The following is a 5,269-nucleotide window of genomic DNA, read 5'->3' as shown; positions in this document are numbered from 1 at the left end:
GGCCGGCAGATAACGGGGCTGCGGGGACCCAGCCGCGGCGCAGACTTTGAGCCGAGCGGGGAGGGATCGCAAACCCCCTCCCCCCTCAGAAAACCGGGCTCAGCCTGACTTAAACCACTAGGGATCCAGTCACGTGCGTCCCTCATCAGGTTTATTAACTCTCTAATCCCAGCCCAGCCCCCTGGGCTAAAACAGAGGGACCAGGACTCCCCCTGGGCCTATCCTGCCTTCCCTCTACAGCCCGGTGGTCCTTATTGCCGCCCGCAGGCCTGAAGCGCTCCAGGGCTCCCCACTCCCCCTCAGCTTTCCTGGGACTGGCTGGAAATGCACCGCCCAGTCACCCACGCCAGGTCTGTCCTTGTTTAAACCTTCATCCCAGCACAGGAAAGCACCCAGAGCTCCCAACGGGGAGGGAAGGATCTGGCAGCTCTCCCTTTGGCAAGGATCTGCTGGATTTGGCTGGAAGAGCTGGGGTGAGGGTCCCCTTATGGCTTTCCCTGGGCTTGCGTTTTAATTCCACGATCTTTTTTGGTTTAATTACCAGAAGCCAAATAACCGAGCCAGCTTCTGCTCTGTGTCTCAGCGGCCGGGCTCCACCGGATCTTGGAGACAAGGAAGATGAGATTTTTGGCTTTTCTTCCCCAGGTCTCCCCTGGTCCTTTTCGTCAGTCAGGCTATTTTTTCTTCCGATCACCTGCACGTAATTAGCCTCCCGGTTTAGCTAATCTACACAGTTGATATTAGAATAGGCTGTCTCGTCCCCAGGCATACGTCCCACCCAAGCTGGAGGTCTGTGCTCGGTTACAGTCTCTGCCTCCTTCTCACAGTATATGAAGTCGATGCGCCTGGGAAGCGCTTGCATTGTTCCATATTGTATATGACAGGCACAGAGAGGATTGCGGGTCAAAAGGAGAACATGTCGTCTGAAAAAATCAGTACTTTTTTGAAAAGGGGGAAAACAGCAAAACAGCCCCGTGGTTTGTGGAAGTTTATTGCAGAGGGGGTCCAAATGGGGAGCTTTTCCCTCTATCTGGAGCGCAGAAACTGCCTCCCAGCCAAGCTAAAGCCGCCCAGGAAAGAGGGGCTTCCCTTTTCACTGTGCCACAAGGGGCGTATTACAGTGGGGGTGGTGTGTGTGGGGGGGCATTGTGTAAATGCAATTGACAAGAAGAGAATGGCATTATTCTTCCTCCCCTTCCAGAATCCACGGTCTAGGAGGGAAACGGACAGAGGTAAATCACCCCGCACCCATTCCCTGAATGCAACAGCGGCCCTCGCAGGGGGAGCACCGAAACAGACACCAGGGCTTGGGAAATAGGGACCGGCTGGGAGAGTCTGGTGGGCGCGGGGAGGCGGAGACCAGAGGAGGACAAATACTTCCTTTGAACTCCATCAGGGGCACGCTGCTCCTGGCCTGGAGGGCGACTCCCCGCTCTGCCCCTGCAGCCTGCGGGCTGAATCACTGCCATGGGTTCCCAGGGAGCCCGAATTGCACCCTGCGCCCGTGTTCGCCCCACACATGCGGGGGCCAGGGGAGCAATGGGGTTAATCCTCCCCCCTAGGCACGTTTCTTCTTTGCCGAGGGCGATCTGCTTTAGCCAGGGCCTCTGCCTGTCCCGGGGTCCTTGGCTGCACTGCGCGGCAATCGCCGGCCCGGCTGGCTTTGCCGTATTCGGCATGTTGGTAGCCTGCTTCCCTTGCGGGGTCACGGTCTTCCCGGGGCCAGGCTCCGCTGGGCTGCGGGCGGCTGAGCTCAAGGTTGAGTGCTTTTCTCTTTCCACTGCAACCGCAGCCGTCCGTCTCCTCTGCGATGCTGCAGGAGAGAGAGTTTGGAAAGTGAATCCCTGAGAGGTAAAAGAATCTCCCCTTAAAATTTCAGGGTTTAAAAAGAAAAAAAAAGAAAAGAAAAAGTCCCTTGATATGAAAACAAAACCAACTAGCCAAAGCTCACCGAAACAAAAGGCAGCTAAACAGCCCCCACCGACTAACCGATCAACCAGAAATAATTCATAATATTAATTCATAATAAATATTTAAAAGAAACATAAAACTTCCCAAGGGAACAAATACAAATCATGCAAAAAAACCCCCCGCCAAACAAAAACATTCTCCCAATCCAAACGCCCAGACACAACAACAACTAAACACAATCAAATCAAAGCAAGAAAAACACCCAACTGGAGAGACAACAACCCACCAACAAAACAAACACTTTGTTATATGTACAGCGCCGAGCACGAGGCTCCATTGACAGGCTCCCAGGAGCAGCTATTGCAATACAATACATTTCTTCCTCTTCTTCCAAAGTTCTCCAAATCCCTCCTCCCCCCAACGAGCATCAAGAAGGGGAAAGAACGAGGAAAAATGAGCATGAAAAGCAATTCAACCAGAACAAGAAACATCCTCCCCCACCCCACTGTTTTCTTCCCCCATTTTATGAACATCAGGTTACAGAGCTTTCCAAGCCAAGGCGGCATTCAAGTGCCTGTTCGGTCTGGGCGAAGGGGCGAACACCTGTGGGCAGGGATGAGTAATGGTTGCAGGACAATAATCTTCAGGTGTTGGTGGTTGGAAAGGGGGGGGGTGCTCTTGCACATTGCTCACCAGTCTTGGGGAATAACACCAGCCAGCTTGGCACAAATCAAAGTGCTGACACCCATGTGAAAGAAGCAGGTGGAAGAGGGGGGGAAATGCAGCTCGTTACACACTTTGCAAGTAGGGAAGGGAAATATTTGCCTGACTTAACTGCAGCAAAAGTCTTGTGTTAATTACACCTGGAGGGAAGGCTATGTGTTCTGCTGGCCATGTGTCTGCACCATTAGCCCGTTGAAATCAATGGAAAAGCCAGCCACTGACTTCCAAAGGACTTTGGCTCAGGCCCTATGCTGGTAACAGGAACTGGGCCCTTAGCAGGGAGCTGAGAAACTGCGCTATAATTTGCAGGTAGGCTGGGATTGGAATCAGGTCCCCCATGGACCAGAGAATATAATGTCTACTTATAGCTTCATAGGCATTACAGGGTTAATAAGATAGTTACAGCTCTATAAACACAAACAGCTGAATGACATAGTGAAACTCTGGCCTGATCTACATTTTAAACAGACTGGCATAGCGACATGTTGGTTGGGGGTGAGAAAACCAGATAGTGGCAAAGCTAGGGGTTGGGAGGTGGTGTTCCTCCCGTGGCAGAATGCCTCCTGCCGTCAGGGTAGGGCTGTGCTAGACCAGGGTGAGTATACAGCATAAGGCCCTGTGGTGTAGCCATGGCCTAAAGCATAAGTGAATAAATAATAGCCAGATTACAACAGTGGTCACAAGCTGTTGCGTACATCCCATGCCATCTCCTTGAAGTCCACCGCGTTAGGTCGAGGCAGAATCAGGCTTTGAGCCCGCAAGCTTCACACAAGTGAGTCATCCGTACTCAGGTGAGCGGACCCAGTGAGTAAGGGGCTGTAGGACCTTCTGTACGAGACCTGGGGAGTTCGCTTTAGCAAAGCACTTCAGCATGTGATTCAAGCTCAGGATGTGCTTTAGCGCTTTGCTGAATTGGGGCCTGTGTCAAGGAGAATCGGTGAGAATTAGACAGAGTGTGTGGGCTTTGTGTGTGAGCTATCAGATCAATAGATACTTTCCTGAAAGGCTTTAAATAATACCATCTATCTATCTATCTATCCCCACACACCCCATCATCTATCTATCTATCTATCTAGCCTCATACAATTTATCTATCTATCTCCATACACCACATCCATCTAATCTATCTATCCCCATACAATCTATCTATCTATCCATCTATCTATCTATCTATTTCCATACACCACATCCATCTAATCTAATCTATCTATCTATCTATCCCCATACTATTTATCTATCTATCTATCAGTAAAATATAGCTGCTGGAAGAGTTTTATATTTATTTTTTACTTGACATGTATTTAACTCTCCAAATATTCTTTCTATTTAATCCATTATTACCCACTTAACTTTCCAAGCTGGATTCTTTCACGACAGCTGTAGTTTCAGATATTTCCCCCAGTCAGAGACAGTCCACCTCCTGTCCGGTGTTATAAATTATTGCTAAATAGGAACTCTAAGTCCCCTGGCAACAAATCATTAAGTATCATTAAACATAGTATAATTCCTAGAAAGCCTTATTGGTTTAAATGAATGTGTCAAAGGGTTTACTGCTAGTATTTAAAGCTCTTTAATAATAATCTTCATATGGAAATGCCTTTTGCATCTATGCGTTCCTCACAGAAAACTGTGACCAGAGAGACTGGCTTGAGATTGTCCGGAATTACAGCAGAATACTGTGTGTGTGTCTGTGTCTACGTGAGGAGGGATGGCAAAGGGGGAGGTTTGGGAGATGCTTTCTTTAAGGACTGGAGCCTCTGGCATTCTCTCTCCTATAAATCAGAGCACGTTTTTAGAGAGACAAGTTGAGTGAGGTCATACCTTTTAGGAAGCTGGTCCAATAAAAGATATGACCTCACCCACCTGGTTTCTCTAATATCCTGGGATCAATGTAGCTACAGCAACACTGCATAAAGCATAGTTTTGGCATCATTCTGGGTAGGACTGAAGAGGTTTTGTTTTCCATTCTAATGTTGCCATGTGTGTGTTTGTTCTGATGTGTGCAAGAGCTGCCATGGTCCAGAAGCCTGAGCAGAGGCTGGGAACCAGGACTCCTGGGTTCTCTTCCTCTCACTGGCCTTGGGCAATTTGGTTAGCAGGGAGAATGATACTTTATCTGTCTCATGGGTGTTCTGGGGGGTTAAGTAAATGAATGTTTGTAATGTGCTTTGAGCTGCAAGGGGACCCTGGCCAAGCAGAGAAAGTGAGGACCGCTCTCCAGGCAGGGAGGCCTGGGTATGATCCTGATCAAACAGGGAAGAGACTGGGAGACCCAGAGGTGAGGTTAGGAAGTGGCCCAGCAAAAACTGCAATACATATAAAGGGCCTGACTTAGGTGTGCAGCACAAGGCCATGGGCCAGAACCCAGAGCACAGGGTGGGACTGGGTTCCCCCACCGGCCCCCAGGAAGGGGCAGCAAGGTTGTCAAGCCCAGCAAGGGGGTGGCAGGCTAACCCAAGGACTGCCTGAGGGCAGAAGGGTTTGTTTTGTGTTAAACACATTTTGGGGATTTGTAGTTTGGACGACAGTGACCCAGGAATGGGTGGGCTAAAGACAACAACCTGGCTGGAGGACTGAGTCACTGGATGAGTTACTGGCAGAGAAACCACCCCAGAGCCAGAATGACCATCGGCAG

This window comes from Lepidochelys kempii, chromosome 21 (genome assembly GCF_965140285.1).
Source record: "Lepidochelys kempii isolate rLepKem1 chromosome 21, rLepKem1.hap1, whole genome shotgun sequence".
NCBI classification, from domain to species: domain Eukaryota; kingdom Metazoa; phylum Chordata; order Testudines; family Cheloniidae; genus Lepidochelys; species Lepidochelys kempii.
The sequence above is the reverse complement of the archived record's forward strand: the minus strand, read 5'-3'. Positions refer to the sequence as shown.